The sequence below is a fragment of the Saccostrea cucullata genome, unplaced genomic scaffold (assembly GCF_032062105.1).
Source record: "Saccostrea cucullata isolate Sc308-1 unplaced genomic scaffold, CSIRO_AGI_Scuc_v1 ctg1942, whole genome shotgun sequence".
Classification (NCBI taxonomy): Eukaryota; Metazoa; Mollusca; class Bivalvia; order Ostreida; family Ostreidae; genus Saccostrea; species Saccostrea cuccullata.
This window is the reverse complement of record NW_026937603.1, coordinates 50,625-71,421: the sequence shown is the minus strand read 5'-3', so window position 1 is coordinate 71,421 and position 20,797 is coordinate 50,625. Positions and strand designations below refer to the sequence as shown.

At 32.5% G+C, this 20,797-nt stretch overlaps 2 pseudogenes; both read right to left on the bottom strand.

Annotated features, from left to right (window-relative positions):
• Positions 1-225: 225 nt before the first annotated feature.
• Positions 226-5,982, bottom strand: LOC134248467 (interferon-induced protein 44-like; annotated as a pseudogene).
• A 9,494-nt stretch (positions 5,983-15,476) lies between these two features.
• Positions 15,477-16,707, bottom strand: LOC134248469 (uncharacterized; annotated as a pseudogene).
• Between the last annotated feature and the right edge of the window lie 4,090 nt (positions 16,708-20,797).

The window sequence follows — 20,797 nt, the reverse complement described above, 5'->3', positions numbered from 1 at the left end:
GATTATCAATATAAAGCATGGAAGTAGAAATCGTACAAGAAATCTTTTTTATTAAGTGTGTTGCAGAATCAAAAGCGTGCGGTTTGTGATGCAGAGCATTTGATTTACAGCTATAAATAATAAATGTTTGATTATAGATATCTGAACAATATACACTAAGTCTTATATTTTTCTCAAAAAGCTTATGTTCTTAGTATTAAAAACGCAATTCAAATGTTACTCGTTTGTAATGAAGATAAGATAGAATTCCTCTTTCATCCAATAATTTTACGGATATATCTTTATGGCAATTTAAGTAGATAGGTTCAACAATAAATTCCCTATATAATGCTTGCTAATTTTTAAAAGAATTCAGTCTTTAATATTAAGCCGTTTGGTTTCTTGCTGTAGTTCAAATTGGTTTTCCAGAAAATCGTCTGCAAATGACAACGCAAGGCTTTTAAAGCCAGTATATTTATGCTGGGTTTCAAGCAATCTTCTTTGTCGTAATTCTTAATTGGAACAACATGTGCTTTTGGTATGGCAATTACATCCGCAATTTTGTTTACAATATTCTCAACGGGTCTGCTGAAAAATACATCACTGATTTCTTTGTCAACCAAAGGGCATATCTTGTCAATCTTCGTTACATAAACAAGAAGTGGAATACCTTAAACCAAAATTGAATTAGGCATAAGAATTTGAATAAAGAGATCTTTTGCACAAAATCAATAAATTTTTGGTACCCAGTGAAAGAAATTTGCTAGCATGCTTTAATTTTGATTTAATTTTTTTAAATGATTCTATATTAAGCCCTTTAAATGTTTTACTTAGTAATATGAAAACACAGGTAAATAGTTCAAAACGTAGAAATAGAGATGTGTCCTTCTAATTTTGCACTTACTTTAATTCGATAAATTCAAAATTAAGAACAAGACAAAAAAAGGTTTCATGAAAAGCAATAGGCAAACAAATAGAATGTCCGAGGCCTTTTTCAACATAAAGGCACATGTACTTTAAGCAATAAAAATTTCTCTCTCGATTTAGTACATTGTACATTAATTGAAGGAGAAAAAATTTATATATACTTTCTTTTTTGATATATGATATTAATTTAACTATTTTGATTTAGCCTTTGGTCGCAGATCGGGATTTCGCTTGTCAAAACTAGCTAGAGACATCAGTCCTTTAGTATTCCACTCGGGTAACTTTGTGGATACAAAACTTGAACCACTCTGGGACCACTGTTGGGATGCTCTGGGACCGATGTGGTACTTCTCTGAGACTGCTTTGAGTCAGGTTGAGTCAGGTTGAGTCAGGTCTGCACGGTTTGTGCACATGCTTAAAATTTGCATATAGTTTGTATATAAGTTTAAACTTATTAGAATGATTAAGATTTAAATCTTTATATGAAAAAATAAGCATTTAGGGGACACTTTCATAATAATGCATAATTATGTAACACACATGCACAAAATATTCTTGTGCATGATAATATGCAAATTACAAGGATATAATTTTGGTGGTAGCGAGAGAGGCTACCGTAATTTTAATTTTAAGCACAGCTATATATTTTATATCTCTCTCTACAAAGAGGAAATGGGTTTTCATTTTGAATATACAAATTTTAGTAATATTTGATGAATATTTCCATTGAAGAATTATTTAAACAAATACATCACGTAATTAAAAGATTATAATAGTCTTCTCTATATACCAAAAACTGTTTCTTTTGTCTTCATCTGATCATAAAAGCATATTTGAATATTGTTATATTTACCCCTATCGATTGTTATGCCCCTTGTTTCCCTCAGCTTCTTTAGAATTCTCTCTGGCATCACTTCAAACGTGCTTCCATCCACCACTAAAACAACTACATGCATTTTATCCTTCAGGGGTGGCTGTATCTGAAACCCAGGAGTGTCAACAGAGGCCTGGGCCACAGGGTTGAACTAAAATAAAAGATTTGATGTCAAATATTAATATATGAGAATTGTATGATATTTATAAACTGTTGACATTTTTCATATGTCTCTGATTTTAATTAGAATAAACAGTATGTCACTTTAGACCGATGAAAGTCTTCGAAATGATGCTGTACAAATGGACTAAATGATTTTTTTTTTTAGAAATAAGAAGGTACATGTGTATTCAGATAGCATTTACTCTTCAAATTTGCATGCTTAGTAGAAGTAACATCTGTTATTTAACATTAAATCAAGAGTTATAGCTCAAATGCATCATTTGTTTTGAAAGGTAGTTAATTAAAAAAAAAAATTCATTATAAATTTCGGTTGTTTTTTCTTTAAATCTTCTCTTCACATTACACAAGCAAACCTTGTAGTTATTTGGTAGGTTTCCATCTAAAACGAAAGCCATATCTTCATATTTAATGCTTAAGTTCTCTTCCAATCCTCGCATGTCACACAATCTGAAGTTTAAAAACTTCTTTGTGGGAGGATTCCTGATTCGCAATTTGTTGAACTGGAACAAATTAAGACGTTTTTTTTGTCAATACACGTTTTACGGGTATTAAATTATGTAACCTATTAAGATAAAAGAAAATGCTATAATTATTTATTCAAAATAATTTACATATGGTGCTAGTCATTTTTTTAATAAAATATTCTACCGTAAAAAATGCTATCAACTTCATATTAACATTCCATTTATAATAGCAAGTCGTAAATCTATATAGAAAATTTTTAATCATTTTTTTCGCAGCAGCACCAAGGAGAACAAGATGTGTTTGTGAAACACCGATGCCCCCGTATGGCAACATAGCGACGGTTAAGCTTTCTTAAATGCAGATCAAATATGTTGGTACCAAAGTAAGGCCTTTTCACAGGAATTGTGAAATGTAAACACTAGCTATACCTGTTACAGGGTTATGACCAAGGTTAACATTTTATAAGATAGGACAAAGTCAAAGGGTCAAGTTTGTTGTGTTCTAAAGAAAGACTTTGTCTCAAAGATTACGTATGGGAAGTATGAAAGTGCTGGCCCTTACCGTTCAAAAGTCATGGCTAAGGTTAAAGTTTGTAAAAGGTAGGTCAAACTCTAAGGTCAAGGTCAAAAGGTCAAAATTCTTGATATCCAATGGAAGGTATTGTCACAAGGATTACACATGTGAAATATGAAAGCTCTAGCCCCAATTGTTTTAAAGTTTGTAAAAAGTAGGTCAACACCAAGGTCAAAGTCAAATGGTCAAGGTTCTTGAAATCAAATGAAAGGTCTTGTCACAAGGATTAAATTTTTGTTGTATGACTGCCATAGTCCTAACCCTTCAAAAATTATTGTCAATATTGTATTTTTAAAGTTGGTCAAACTCTAAGGTCAAAAGGGTCAAGGTTCTTGGTATCCAATGGAAGACCTTTTCATCAGAATTATATATTTGAAGTCTGAAAGCCCTAGAACTGTTCAAAAGTTATAGCCAAGGTTAAAGTTTTTTCATTAGTACAGAAATATCCAAGGTCAAGGTCAAATGGTCAGGGTTGTTGATTTCCAATGAAAGGTCTTTCAACGAAGATTACATATGTGAAGTATAAATGTCTTGTCAAAAGGAATAGACATGTGAAATATGAAAGTCATAGCTCCACTAAATCAAAAGTTATGGACAAGGTTAAAGTTTTTGCGGACAAACAGACAAACAGAGAGACAGAGACAGAAAGACAAACAGACAGACAGACAGACGGACACGACAAAAACTATATACCCCCCAAACTTCGTTTACGGGGGCATAAAACTTCAAAGCGTTTTACACTTATAGTCAGACTGTGTTCAGAACTTCCTGTCCAGACCCGTGACGTCATTTCTCCTTTAAATATGGAATTGAAAGTATTCAGCAAACTTGATTTCCCAGCACCAACTTGTCCAACAAGCAAGATGTTAGCTTCTGGAACATCAACCTCCTCCATAGGAGCATAGTCTACTACGTAGTTTTTTAGTTCAAGAAATGTCTACAAAGAAAAACCGTTAAAAAGACATGAGATTCTCAGACGAGAGAAAGAATAAACCTGTTCAAAAGTTATGCATGACCAAGTTGACAGTTTTTTTAGAAGTAGGTCAAATTCTAGGGTCAAAGTGAAAGCGTCAAAGATGTTGGTTTTTTAAGAGATGTCACCAAGTTTACATATTTGAAGCATTCAGAAGCCCCAACCATTCAGAAGTTATGACCATGGTTAATGATCTGAAAAGTAGGTCAAATCCCAAGGTCAAAGGGTCAAATTTGTTGGTGTCAAATGAAAGGTCTTGCCACATGAATTACATACGTAAAGTATGAAAAAAATCCTTGGCCTTAATCGTCCAAGATTCAGTTTTTTCTTTCTTTTTTTTAACTACTAGATGAACACCAAGGTTAGGATCAAAGGGTTAAACTTGTTGGTATCCAATGGAAGGAATTGTCACAAAGGAGAAATTCGTAAAGTATATTAAGTCCAAGACCTGATCATTCAAAAGTTATTGTCAAGGATAAAGTCTTTAAAAGAAGATCAAACTCCAAGGTCAAGGTAAAAGGGTCAAAGATGTTTGTATCGGCAGTTTTCTAAAAAAAATGTATAACAGCATTATTCAAAATTGAATAATTCTTCAATATTTTCCACAAAAGCTATAAAATTCTAAATACTTATCACTACCGATGATTTCCAGACTGGTGGGTCTCTCCAAGGATCGCATCTGTAAGTTTTTGGACTATCTATAGAATGAGTGATCAAGCAATTTAATTAATTGCTAACCGTAAACTTTGTAATATGTCACAATTGATATAATATATATTTGGTAATTTAGATAAAAAATTATAGGATCATTAAATGTAAAATCATTAAAAGAAGCATAAAAAATTATACTTTTAGATAAATATAATACGTAAAAAGACTTTTGCGAGAAGCACTGACTTTTACAGTTGACTGTTTACTTGACATATATTTACATCCACTGAATATTTTCTCCTAAGAAACCCCGTTGTGTTCATCACTGCATAAACTACAGTAGGCATGTCGCCTGTACAGATTTCTTAATCAGTGGCTGTTCCATCAATGAAACGTATAAAGACGTTCGCATCATTAATACAGAAATTAATCTTTTTGATCCTACTTTAATTGATTATTTAAACAGATAAAAATATAAACAATAAAATGTCTTTCTTTGTTTGTTATTACTGGAATGAACAGTCGCAGCTATTGCAGAAAAAAATTACATAACCCGCCGGTTATGTATTCTTTCGGGTGCACATAGACAGGACTGCTTATGTTGTTAGAGACACTAAAATGTGACGGTCGGAACCTTAGGAAACGGTAGTTGTCATTTATTTAAGGACATCTTATCCGTGTGTTGAAAAGCCTGATATGTTAGTTGAAATTAAATGTTGAGCTAAATATTTATATCGTAAAAGAGCTTCCGTAGAATGTTCTTAGCCTTAAACTGTAACAGTCAGCTTCTCAAGAGATCCATTGGCCAGTCATTACCTTTTACGAGATACACCTCTAAGTCGGAGACATTATTATGTCCCCCCGCTATGGATTTAGCGGTCTCTCCACCAAGATCATAGTGACTACCGCCAAAAAAAGGTATGTGCTCATTGAATAGTAATTTGAGGTTTTCTCAAGAGAACCTTCAAATGAAGCCAAATTTTCGAACCAAGGTCCACGATTGCTGTGTTTTGAGACATTCGGGTCTGTGTTTGTTTTCAAAACTGGAAACATTTTAGGATTCCATTTACCATCACTAAGAATCTTAAATAGAAATGACTCTTTGTCCCTTAACCATCCTCCACTACTTTCCAATCTCTTTGACGTGTATCCTCCATACACATTGTTGTCTGTATTGTAGAAGATGGTCACTGTAGGTCCCTTGTTGTCACACAACTCATGGAATTTCTGAGGGGTACATCCATGAAAACTTATCTTGTACAGAAGCTCCAAATGGCATTCCTTTTCTATCCATTCCGCTATCTGGCTTTGGATTTTGCATTTGCAAATCCCAAACATAATGCTCGCTGAAAAAGGTTTATCTATAATGATAATTGGGAAAATATTGTTTGGATAAATGTTTTACCTTAATTATTATTTAAGATAATTGAAATAAAAAAAAATCATTCAGTTTACATAATTTTAATGAAACGTCATATTATGTTTAGGTCATGGACGGTACATATCTAATGCACCAAGTATAAAGTGTCAAATATTTGTTATACGACTATAGAGAAAACCCTGATTGAAAAGGCTATAACAGGGATAATTGAAATTGAATTTTAAACTCGAATTCCAATCCAACGTTTTCCCCACGTCCGTGTCGAATTGTACCCGCCCATTTCATTGTCTTTCATTGAATATTTTGATTGTAACAGATAGAAATGACGCAAGCTGCATATTTCAATCTTGCCAGTTAATGTTCTGCGGTCTTAAATATTGCTGTGACCAAAATGCTACAGCAGCCAACCCCATCCAACCCACACCCTGCCTCAACCCATTCATTTAATGCTCCACTCATAGGTGCATACTGTTCGAGTCATTTTTTTAAAATAACCCAAAGTAACATTTACATCGTGACACTGACTATACACTCTGTTATATTGTTTTATCTCCCTGTGATTATAATGCTTCTTCATCATATAATAAATCTAAACAGTCTAGACACCCCTTCCCCGAATTAAAAAAAATGGTATAAACAGTGAATTATTATAGAATGTTCAAACATTGGCCCATTACGTATATCTAATTTAAGTACTTAGAACAATATCAAATAATATGTGCTTCAGTGTAGCCAATCAACAAAAGGTTAGTCAGATTGATCTATCTATTGTGTCCTACCTTAAATCATTTATCTGCAGACATCAAGATACAATGCATTAAAGCAAGATCAATTATTTATACCAAGAGGCAGGTTAGAAATATTTAATAAATTATTTGTTACTGATCCTGTTAAAAGGGAATTCATTGAATACAGATACAAGAGAAGCCAACACTGTCAATTTTTATGTAAGATTATAAGTGACAATAATCCCAAAGCACCTTCTCATTTTTGCTTGGTAAACGAATCACTAACATTATTCATACTAAATTAGGACTGATGATACAACGTGTACGATAAAGTTGCCACCCTGCACTACGTGTGCCGACAGAAGAGGACCTGACCCCTGAATCGGTGTTTCGGCAACATTTAAGGGATTTTCCAGGGTCTGCCACTCGTCAGAGGTCCAACCTAAATTAAGTAAATATATTTTAGCTGTATAGGATCTCTAACATGGTGTTTCATGCAATGATAATAGTAGTGGACATGTATAATATTTTATACTAAATTTCATTGCAAATGATGCAAATAATAAATTTCTAGAATATAAAGAGATTGTAAACCTTCAAAATTCTACCTTTCCGAAACAATCCTTTTTATCTAATACAAGTGTACGATATTATACAAATCCAGGCATCCATTTATTGATTGTATCATCTGCCCTGGGGCAACGAAAACCTATCATTTGAATTAAACATTTGCATTTTTGCCGCTATTCATCAACCCAAAAATAAATCCTGTAGATTTAGCTTGTTATATTTAATTTATTGACTTTTATTTGTATACATTCTTGCTGTTATTATGCATGACAATTACTATGTGTTGTTAATAGAAATAATTTCTTATCCTTTGTATTATCAACAACTGACACGCAAAAGTAACGCAATACCCTACTTTAAGGGGAAATAAATATGTAAAGTAAAGAAATTTGTTTCTTAAAATTATGAATATCTTCAATTTGGTAAATATCGGTAATTCACGGTTGAACAATTTCCATACCATAACCGGAAGTCAAGTTAAAGTCTGCTTAACAGAAATCAAAAAATGAATGTTTAATAAATCATTAGGCAATATTATGGAGTTTTAAGGGTTTTTTTTACTGTTCATCATAAGTAATTCAGCAAATATTTCAAAAAATAAACTCTCATATCGTTTCCCGTAACGATGCTAAGGCTACTTGAAAATGGCTTATGTACGCAATTCCATTGCTTTAGCTGGAAAATTTCAATGTAAAGGTGATTTAGAGTTGCTGATGCAAAATTTCACTACATTAGGCCTCAACAGGGTCTTACGTATTATATTCATTACGGAAAGTCCTTGTACCGCAAGTCGAAGGGTGGCTACACTGCTCTAAGGTAGAAAATTTTCGACCTAATCATATGAAAAACGGGCAGTGAAGAATGTCAAAGAATAATTTCTTCGCTCAGATCTGGATACTTTTGAACCTTTTGTATCGTAGAAATTAAGCTGCAGTTGTTGTTTAGGGCAGTCTTGCACGTTTTACTTGAATGGCAAGGAGGGGGTGTTTTAACAATCATATATTACTGTATACAGGGTTATTTTCGCCCCGTTTTATTTTCGCACTTTCACACTTGTTGACAATTTTGCCCCGCTTTAAATTCGCCCTGTGAAAGTTTTGTTTAAGTACTTATACTGTATTATATAAAATCGCCCCGTTTTAATTTCGCCCAAATGAGGCTAGGGCGAAAGGGGCGAAAATAAAACGGGGGCGAAAATTTCCCTGTATACAGTACTTAGTAAAGTAAAGAGATTAACATTTAACATTATTATCAAGTCTCTGATGTTCTGAAAAGTGAGTTTAGCCTTACTTTATTCGCTTTTGAAAATCATAAGATAAAATATCAAACATTTGTAGATTACTGCTTGTTGTGTTTCTTTTGCGTGCCAGTATATATTCAAAACCAATACTTTTTAAATTGATCAAATTTATAGCAGTAGAATCAATTGTATAAAAGATAAATAAAAGGTCCTTTAAGTTTTGTAAAACACCTCCATACAATTCGAAATGCATGTGTATTAACAAGGAGCCATTAAATATTTGGTGTTGATAAGACTTTGACATTTAAATCTAAAAATTATAAAAGAAAAAATGTATAGATCTTGACGCATTTTAGAAGTGTATAGCTCTTAACACTTGCTGTGATACAACTATAATTTCATTTTTGATATTGTCAACAGATCAGGCCAAAATCCAGATGTGTGACTACTATATAAAATTCCTGCAACAGGGAAGTTAATTGGAGAATAATATTGTCACACCTTTTCCCCAGAAAGGATAAATAAACATAACTATTGTGCATGCATTGCTTCATGTCGAGACTATTACATCGATAGATTTATATCTCATACTTTACAGCGCTGTTTTTGTTGTAGATATTATTCATAACAAAAAAATCAAATGAATGAAATCGAGTGCATTATAAATCATATAAAACGCCCTAAAACAATGCAAAATAAGTGTAAAAAAAAAGTCAATTACACTTCATACAATGAAAAGACGCTGAAAATTAAAACAATATACAAAACACAATTCAAAACGGATAAAAAAGTTAACGCTTTCACAATTAAGTCAAAAAAATGAATACTAGTAATTAATGTTTAAATCATAAAACCTTCAATTATCTTCTTGTTGATATGGTAATATTTTATAAGTAAAGCAACTCTTATATAAGGCAAACACATTTCAGAAAAAAATGTGTCATTTGAAAAAAAATATATTTTTTCAGTTTTTTAATCAATATTACATATATATTGTTTGATCGACGCGACTCTGTTTGTGTCCGAATAACGATCAATTTTAATCCCGTTATAAAATTGATAAGATAGATTAATTGGTATACAGTGGGATAACAAACTCGTAATAACAAGATAATGACCCGTTTTAACGAAATATTTACTTAACGAATTTTACATACCTTGTTGATGAAGAGCGAAAGTCAAGAGTTCTTCGAAAAACAACTGGTTTATTTTCGATTTAAAATACATGGATATCAATTTACGGTATGTAGTTTAAATCAACAAAACTTGGATACAGATATAGAGTTATACAACAGACCCTTTCACAATAATTGTGGTACTTCTCTTTTGCGGAGCAAAATGATATATTTCGGTGAAATATGATGTAAAATTAATTGTCTTATATACGTCATTTCATTAATTCGTATCTATAGCCAAATGTTTTTAATTTGCAATTCAAAAGAGTAGAGTCGCAGTTATCACGAGGGGACTTATTTTAAATGCTTAAGCATATCCTGAACATAAATTGTAAGGTTATACAGACTGTCTTTTCTCCATTTTTAAAAAAAATTGTCGAAGTTTAGGGCTTTGATTAAGATCCAACATTGTACGAAAAGTGTTGTTATATTCACCTGCACATGACTTCCCCAGTAAATAATAGGATTTATTTTCTCTGCATTGGTATAAGAATAAATAAGGAAATTCCAAATTGATTCAAATAGATTTGAAACGCTATCTAAGAAGCTATTGCACTTGCTATGTACTTCCATACACAGGTGAACATAAGGATAAGGAATATATTTATTTGTGATGGGGTGGGTTAGTTAGCAGGGGACCCCATCACTAACCGTTAATTTTTACTCTTTTGATTTAGACTAGAAATATTTAGAAATATTTATTCATTTGAAACAGTGGTCACCCATCAATGGATCTTAATCACCAACCCCTAAGCCCACCAAACTTCAGCTAGCTAACCTTTGTACAGCTGTCATTACTATCTCTGATAATCCCCCTTCCCTTTCAATATCAATCCTTTAAAATAGTCTTACATTATTTCAGAATCCCTATAAATCAAACAAACAATATGGATGTTATTTTGCTTGTTTAATATGGCGATTCTGGTTGCGGTGATAATTTGCTGGGGTTACCACAGGGCTGCCCCACAATCAACAATAAAAAAAAAACAAATCTGACGACCCAAATCGGGCGCATCATGCACTGGGTAGGTGACAAGTGCATGAACGTCACCAATGCAATAATCAATCAAATTCATTCAATCAATCATTAATCAATCAGTCAATCAATCAATTCAAATATCAATCAAGTCAATTACCTGTCAATCAATCAATTAAAACATCAATTAAGTCAATAAACAGTGGAATGAGCATAAGAATATCTGTTGCACTCGTCCAATTACGTTGAGGTGCGACGGAGTACGCAAACATTAAGAATTCCAACCACAATAAGGCTGAAATGGACGCTGTCCTCAACAGGCGGTTGTTAGGGTATAGGTAAAACGTAGACCTCATCACGGCAACATTGGTTAATGTGGACGCTTTACCCAACAGGCAGTCTTTGCAGAATACGCAACCATATAGAATTCACTTTGCAACACCAGTTGATGAAGAAGCTAGATCAAGCAGTACACCATTAAGGAATATTGGAGCACATGATCCTCACTACGACATAGGCTGTTGTGGATGAAGGACCAAGCCAGCAGTCTTCATCTACAATGACATAACAAGAACAGCAGTATTTGTTCTAAAACAAGAGGAGGGTGGCTGGGAAAAATTAAAACATTGCAACAATTCAACTTCATAAAATTTTCCATGACGTTACCGTTTTATCGCTTTATCGAGAAAGGAAGAGGAGAAAACAACTAAAAATGAGACTGTATAAAAATGGACATAAATTATCCGGAATGATAGGTTGTGACTAAGGGTGAATGTATTATAAATCTGAAAGGACTTGAGATATCCAGAATGGAGGGACATAGGGTTACTGAAATAAACTCACTTATCCGAGACAAGGCTCGTAAAAGTTATATTATTTTTATTCTCTTCAAAGCGACTGGAGTTAAAGATACAAATAATGTATACAGGAATTGTTTCGCCCCCGTTTTATTTTTGCCCCTTTGGTCCTCTCCTTGATTGGGCGAATTTAAAACGGGGTGAATTCAAATAACACCTCAGAATTTCTTAAGCAGAACTATTACTGGGCGAATTTAAAACGGGGCAAAACTGTTCAAAAGGGCGAAAATAACACGGGGCGAAAATAACCATGTATACAGTAAACACATCTGGTTCAGTTAATTTAACCCTGCTTCTTTAAGGTCTTACGCAAGGAAATAGCCAATCAAAATGAACTTAGTCAATTGAAGTTCCATATATATAGAGAATTTTTTTTTTCTTTTTTCATTTTTGGCAATTTGTTTTAGGCCTACAGTATTAAAATTGGACTCATGTACTAGGAATATCATTTCTTTAGCAGAATTATCCCACTGAATTAAAAGGAACTCTTTTTTCAGGTGCGCATGATGCAACTTCCTGGATGGTGTGTAGGCTGTTTGTCAACATGTGAATCCCACGTGCATTTCGGGGTAGGTATGTTTACTGTCGATTTTCTTTCTTAAAAGCCGCATAAGGCATATTTTTTCTGATCTCAAATTTTTGTTTAAGCATTAATCTTTATTTTCTCTTTCATGAATTTTCTGCTGAGAGTCTAATAAATTAAATAATTTAATTCAAGCTTTATAGTAATATATAGTGAAATTATTTCCTTGTGTGAGACCTTTAACTGCATTTATATAATTATAATATAGATCTATAGCAAATCAGCAATTGTAAAAATGTACGGTGGTATGAGGGTGATTTAGTCCTTGAATCATATAATAAAACGATTGCAATTGTTCTTTAAGTCAATAGGATGATTTAACCATCTACCTTCGAAATACAGTATTCAACTCGCGCTTTGGGCTCATCGTACTCCTCGGGTATAAAAATCGTCTCATTGGCCTCAGAATCATCAGCCATTGTATACTTTTCCACTTTTCCAGAAGAAAAAAGTATGTGTAATACAAATACTGAAAAAAGAAATGATTTAAATGACATCAAAATTATTTTTGATTAAAAAAAATGATGGCATGCTCTAACACAAATTTTTGGATTATGGATGGAGATTGAATTTTTTAATACAAAAAGGAGGAACGAGCTCAAGTGACATTGGTTCGACTACAAACTACATTCCATGAACATATCTTAACTACATATTATTTTATACATGTAAATTGCTTTGAAAATTATATGTCTATTTTTTTTATTCTGGACCAATAGGTTGTTCCATTGTACCAAGTATATCAACAAGAAAGGTAAAAATTAAAGTTGTTATAAATTTTTATACGTCTTTCTTTTTTTAAAAATATCTTCTAGCCATGTGTACAGTCTCAAACTTCACCACAAACCTAATTGAAATATTTCTTAGATATGGCATTTAAAGCATAACTTATTGACCCAAAGCTTTTCGGAGAAATAAATACAACTGCGTATTGAAAAATATTTCTCATTAATTTAATGAAGAGTTTTTATTAAATGATACTAGAATATTTAAGTGAGTAGATCTGTACGGATTTATTTTCCCTGTGCACGTCTCTTTTTGGTTTCTGCTTCTTTATGAGGTCTACGCCCTCCGTAATTGTGCCACTCTCCGTCATGAGCTTCATTTGGTTTTCCGTTGCTTCTGCCGCTCTAAAATTTCCACGATTTTTTTCCAGAGTGAGCTCCGGAGTTCTTAGTAGTCGACTCCTAACAATGACACTCTTAATTTCTTGTACGATTCTATCTCGGATTAACGAATCTTTAATCTGGCAAAACTCGCATGACTTACCCTTGTTTTTAAGATCCGTAACATAACTGTCAAAAGGTAGCATCCACAAGTCATTTTTTTAATTTGATATTTACCACATGTATTATTTACTGTCTTAAAGCATACGGAGAGTAGAAAAAGAAAATATAACATTTTGGTTCTCTAATCATCAGTTGTTACTAAAAATATAGTACTAAAAAGTAATGCTTGCACTTTTTTGTGTGTCCATTTTGTTTTTCAAAGAAGTTGGTTTTGAATGAACAGCAAATACTTAGAAAAATTAGATCTTAAATCAAAATAATATGTTTGTTTGTAAAAGACACTTTAATATGACACATTTAATTGTTTTATTGTTAATTTCACTTCCTCTACCACAATGCATCATAAGTAAAAATGCGTATTGTTGCCCCAACGTTAACACTTACAAAAATGACGTCAAAATTTTTAACTCTAAAAATGATGAGGATGTATGGAAAAATAAATTATCAAATAAATGCACTTTAGTTGAATTCTTTTTTGTGCAATAGAAGTTTAAAACATAATTATTTTAAAAATCTTTGACAATATCTCTGTACTCTTGCATATAATGTTTAAAAGTACATGTTTTAAATGTATGGTATCTACCAGTAATCTCCGGCACTTGACAGTTATAAAAGCAGTTAAAATACAAAAGCTTAATCTTTTTCCTGTAATAGTGTTTAGATTATATTAAAACAATCAAATAACACAGGCAATCAATGTAAAAAATGCAGTAATTTGATTTTCATGGTTAATTTAAACAGATTTCAGAACTTTTAATAGATTTGACAAAAGTTACTTGTGTGTCAATGTTTGTCATTTCCCATCATGACTCTTTCTAGAAAATGAGAACAGTTTTGGTTCAAGAACATTCTGCTTTAAAACATTTTTACGGTACCGGAGCTGGGCTTTCAAAGCATTGACTTTGTCTGATATGCGTCCAAACTCCTTTATTCTCAATTTACACTCGCGGGCTGATTTCCATAAACCATAGAAAATAATGTCATTACTCTGTTTTACCAGTTGCGCTTGTTTTCTTCTCTTTTTTCAGCTCTTTTTCGGAACTCTTCTTCTTGTTTCTCCTCTCTATGTCGTTGAATTTCTCCTTTTCTTTTTGAGAATGAATCTCTTTCAGTGGATCCGGAAACGGATTTTTTAGCTTCCGAAATAAGGTCTTCCATATCCTCTTTGTTTCTTATTATCCATGTGGATGTCTTGTTCATTAGAAAAAGTGTGTAAGCCTGAAGAGCTAGATCTGATATATTAGGTTTAGCTCTTAAAATTTGGTCCATGTACGCGAACAGTCGCTCGGAATAAGAATTATGTTTGTCCACACTCTTTGTAGCCAGTGAAAGCTCCTCAGTAAAAGTTTCATATTTACCATCTGGCAAGTGGTCTCTATAGACATGCAGTGCTACTTTCCGGATCGCTGGTAACAGGACACGTATAATGAGTTCCATATCAGTATCATACTTAGACTCTTTGGTCAGGAATTCAAAAACTCTGTCGCCATTAAAGTCTATTCCTGTTAAAGCTGGAAAGGTTCCCTTTAAAAAATCAGCTAGATTTTCAGTTACATCCGCCAAATACGTTGATAGATGGAGATAATTTTGTGTCATGTCTTCAATTGATGTATTCTTGTTCTCGAGAATATTCTAAAAGGGGTGTTGTTATCATCTTTGAAATCAATCCCAGGGTCTTTCAGTCCGGCAACATAAAAAGAAACTTTAAGATCTGAGAGAACAGACTTCAGAAGTCTTTTGTTTTCAATATCTGATTTCTCCAGAAATTCAGTCATGTGAGGATGTAGAAAGTAAAGGCATGCAGCATTTTGAAATAAAATGTTGAATCTATGGCCCTTAAATGGTTGCAGAGGAAGTGAGATCATTCTGTTTTGAGTAAGAAATGGCTGCATGTATTTTCGGAAGGCACCATAACAACCACACTTTTCATCACCTCTTCTTGCAAAAGCCTTGCATGCACTTCTTATTAAGCGAAAACAACCTGATTCATCAATTTTAGAGAAATTCTCATAAAAAATTGGTGGGTTTCCATCGAAATTCCCCTTTTCTGCTTCACATAGTCCCTTCTGTGCCGCATTTCGCCATACTTACCAGGCCATGAACACCGCAGAAGAAATTGTTCTGTCTGCTAACTGTTTCGTTTTCAACATCATCCATTGCGTGGTAATCTTCCTGTATCTGTGGTAGCAGCTCTTCTCTGTAACTTTCTAATAGCTCATTAAACTTTAATTCTGTAGCGGCACGATCACTCATCGTATTTTGGATATTGCAGATAACTTTGTTTCCAACATTCTTCTGGGTTTCCTCGTTGTTGTCAGAAATATCCTGTAAAATTTCTTTAAATGTGTCCAGTTTGTTATGTGCTGATTTTCTGGCCATTTCACAAAGTCCTAATGCAAAATAATTACATTCTTCATCACGAACAGAAAATCCACCATATTTAATGTCAAACTTCGATGTCTCATCCGTGTGCAAGGTTGTGTTGATTTTTTCTGACAATTTTTCTTTTTTTTTTTTTAATTAGCTAAACAGAGTCTTTGGATATTCATATTAACAATTGTTGATGGGGATGGTAGTCGGTCAGGTTCTTTTCCTGCAAACTTCAAACAGGTTTCTATGGTTGTTTCTAAATCAAAATATGAACGTTTATGTAAAATGTGCATTTACTTTATGTTGATGCATACATCAAGTAAACCAATCAGATTTTTAAAAAAAACTTAACAATTTTAGTTGATGGGACATTGTGTTCGAGAAGAGAGTACACACACAAATGAAGTTCTGGAGTGAATGCTTTCTCTTTCTTGTCAAATAGATTGATTACTTTGGTGTCAGTCAAATCATGCAGCTGCTCCATGAGATAGGAAATTTCATCATCCTTTTCCTTAAGGGTGTGCTGAAGCTCATTGACAGTGATTATGAGCTGGTTATTTTCAGCTTGTAGCTCATTTAGAAGTGCTTGGTAGTCTTCTTTAAATGTGTCATCTGATGTTTCCAATTTTGTACACTTAGTTTTCCAGTAGTCCTCTCTCCGTTTAGTGCGTTTGACAGCTTGATTTGATGATTTCAGTTTCTCATGTAGCACTCTATTTTGCTTTATTACATCTTCTGATTTTATGTTGAGTGTCTGCATGTGAGATATTGTTTCAGTCAACTCAGGCTTTAGTGCTATTTTCTCCTTAGTCAGATTCTGGTTTTCCATGAACACTGAGTTTGAAATGGACATTGCAGTAGAAAAGGCATCACCGCTAAAACTGATCAGATATGTAGCTTCGGGCATTTTGGGAGTCACTGTATTTGATACTTTAGGTGGAGCAAATTCTGTATCTAGGAATTCTGTAAGCTTCTGCTACCTTCAGATTTAGATTTGTTTTTTCTGAATTTTTCATATTCTGACCACAGTCGCCGAATAGCTACTCCTATTGATGTCGGGTTACAGTTATCAGAATGTGACACAATCCATTGGGCAGTTTCGGATAGGCCATATACTCTTTTAAAATAAATAACATCAGAATTTAAAATCCTGGGAGTAGTATAGGACATCTTATGGTCAGCTTGTTGAATAATAATAGCGATGAGACAAATTTTCCACCAAGTTCTAAAAAATATTTACCTTATTTTTAGGGATTTCAAAATATTTATTTTCCTTAGTAGAAATTCCAGTAGGATTCCATTATTCGAAAGGATAATCGAGTATTAACAACATTTTTTTAAAAAAGAATCTCATCGATAGCGTATTTATAAATCAAAAACCCTTTTCGTATATTTATGTAAAAATGATATCAAATGCTTATATGTCTGTTAATAAGTATTACTTAAAAATGTATCTTCTTCCGTATTTATAATACAACATCTATATTTACCAAGACCCCCATAGCATACCCCCCCCCTAAAAAAAATGTTTGTTGCACTTTAACCGACCAGTCTAAAGTACCCTCTCCAGATACTTTTTTTTCAATACTCCAATTTTTTTAAAAGGATATTGTATTTTTTAAAAATATTTTTATAATAAGATGCGTATGTAGTATTAACTTTATTTCTCTAATTAACAAAAATGAAATCAGAATTGTAAGGATTTCTTCAAAGTGCTAAGACGACTTTCATGTTCCCGCTCATATTCTTCATTTATTTTTTTTTTAGTAATCCAAAAATACATTCAATGAACCACTGTAACAAAATTTTTTTGCAAGAAAGAAAAGTTAAATAACTTTCATGATTTATTAAATAAATGGTGAGTTTTTCCTTTTTGAAAACTTCCACTTCCATGAGTACATTGTACCTTAATTTTTCTTGGCATTATAGGCTACTTTAACTCTGAAATATTAAATATTTCATTTAACTGCGTATTTATTATTTATTTGAAAATGTTTAAAATTTACATGTTAACTCTCTTTTTTCAATAGTGCATAAGTGAGAGTAATTTTACTAATTCATATAATCAATCCACGTACCTTTTGGTTTTTTTTATTTTTATTTTTTTTAATTTTATTTGTCATCTTGCTTTTTGTTGAATTTATGAATTAAATTATTTTTTCTTTCTGTTTAAAAAAAAATTTTTATTGATTAATTGAAGCATTTTATTTTTTAAATTCCTTTGTCAAAAAAAAAAAAACTTCTTGTAATACACTCTATTATTGTATTTGATTTATACAAAATCATTGAAGAGGCGACAATATCAATTAAAAGAATTTGATAAGGCATTATTTAATAACAAAAAAAAAAGATCCCCATGGGGCACCCCATTTTGAAGCGATGAAGAGTTATTCCCCGTAAGATAATCTTGGATACTGTAAATAAACACAGTAACTCAAGCTAGCGATTTCGTCAGCTTCGTTGACTGCGTCAATTTCTTTAAGGTATTCAATCCCTAATAGGAACAAATTCAATGAAATTGAATACATAACAGATATGTAGGAATTGAATACTCAGTTTATTTAGACATACTTTCCATATATTACTATTAGTATGTATAGTGGGATGTGTCCTAATTTATGACCTTGAAATTTGGTAAGAGTTATCTCCACTTTTTTAAATTAATAAAAAAAAAATCAAATATTTAAATTTAGCTGGTAAAAAAATTGTTTGAAATAGTCATTCTATTTTTAATGTTTCAATGCATCTTTCCACCGCAAGATTTGTTGATATTTATTTAAAAAAAAAATATTGTGAAAAAACGCTTTTCCCCTTAGACTACAATGCGATCTTTGTTAATTAACTACTGCTTAATTAATGACATTTTTTAAAGTTTCTCGCGGTCAATCCTTTTCTACTATAAAATGCTTTAATATAATATGAGAGTATTACCGTATAACTGGTTTTTAATCCGGGTGCAAATTTTTGCGATTTGATCCTGAAAAAGGTATATTTATTTTTTGCGATTCTAATTTTTGCGATTTCACTTTGACAATAAAGTCTATTTGTATTGAATTTTATTACTAGACTGAATTTTACTCTCTATCTCTCGAAGTTTTGATTGCACTTGTATACAAGCCAATCAAGCGTAAAATAGATGCAGTCTGGACTTACCTGGAAACAGTGAAGGCTTTGGGCTGTTAATTGGGTGTTTTCATAGATGAAACTACACCTGTGGGTCGTCCGTGTGTTGTTATAATTAATGGGTTATTATTCACAGGGTAAATTAGAAACAAAGTCACAATTATTTTGAATTGAAACCGAGACGACAATTCTTTGAAATTAATTTATAAATAGGAGTTCGTTTCAGTAAGTTCCCATAGACTATGACTTTCATTTATGATTATAAAGAGTTTATATAATACCAGTTTGGGAAATATTACACAAGAAATTCTTTTCTAAAGGACAGAATACTGATTGAGAAAAATCTGGTAAACACTGGTGAAGGACCCGATCAAGCCACGGAATAGCCAAACCGACAATAGTGCTTTTCGGGTTTCATATAAATAAATCATGAAATACAATGCAGGAACAAATAAATATTGAATCTTTAGGAATTTGTTTTATTAATTCGAAAAACAATCATTGTTGATATCAAGTAAATTACCTGTAAAATACGATTGAAAACGTACGTGCAATTGGAATTTTTTACATATACTTCCGGTATCTGTAAAAGTAGAACTTCGATGATCGCAACTGAAAATTACGGATTTTATTTACGTTTTTTTTGCGATTGAATTTTTTGCGATTAAGACTTGATCGCAGAATTTCGCTAAAAATAGCACCCCGTAGAAAAAGCCAGTTATACGGTATTTACTTCAGGAATATTTAAGAGTAGCGAATTTGGTCCCATTAGAGATGGAAATCCTTAATGAATTTCAAAACATGTGTGGGGTTATTCTAAAAGCGCTCCTTAGCGCGGGGGTTATTAAGATACCATGCATATTAATTTGAAGAGGATTAAATTCTGAATCGATCTAATGTTGTTACACATATGCAACCTGTTCTAGAAAAGGGTGAAAATTTTGTCTAAAAACTACTCACTTTATGCAGTCTTCTATCATGGTAATATTTGCATCTGTAATGGATTTTTGGCATCATTCTGTAAATTCTCCAGCGTCTGTTTTTATTAAAGATAAATCTCACGCACCTTTGTTGTCCTGGAAACAGCGGAATAAAAAAGCGTGACATTTACTACCTACTATATTTCAGGTGTAAGTTTTGCATTCAAACGCATTTTTCATTTTATGTAAATATAATTATAAGAGAGGTTAATAAAAATAATAAAATATATTTAATAAAGTTTAATAATTTTTTTTCATTTCTTTATTCTTGAAATAATCATTGAGAGCGGAAAAACAGTAAAATTTGGGGTTTGAAAAAGCATTGTTTTGGTAAGAGTCACATAGTGTTACGTAATGACGTGACTTGACTTGTGGATGCTACAAAAGGCTCTGTTGGACCTGGACTTCTTGAATTGAAAATATGTCGTTCAAATATTATATTTTTTCTTGGGTTGCAGTATTCCTTGAATTTATCCAGGACAGGTTTAAGCTTTAGTTTGTCCCTGGCGTCCTCAAATTCAAAGGTGTTATATATTTCCACAGCATCTGGACCGATCAGATGAGGAAAAATATTTGTTTTCAATTTGTCTTCTTTGTCGTCAATTCCACTCGCTGTGAGATAAATTTGAAATAATTTTTCAACTTTTCTCCAATTTTCTTTTAAGTTCCCTTCTAGTGAGAGAATTGGCGGCGGGTTAAGTTTGTCCATTCTGACACCATGTAATAAAACCACATGAGACTGTGACTTTCAACTAACTTTATTGATAACAGGCATTTCTATATAACAGCATTATAATTGCATTTTCAGCATATAGAATTACAACACGTGCAAAATACAGAAAAGATATATCACTGGGAAAGGCTGACTCAGTGCTTCAGATTTTGTTGATAACCAAATTT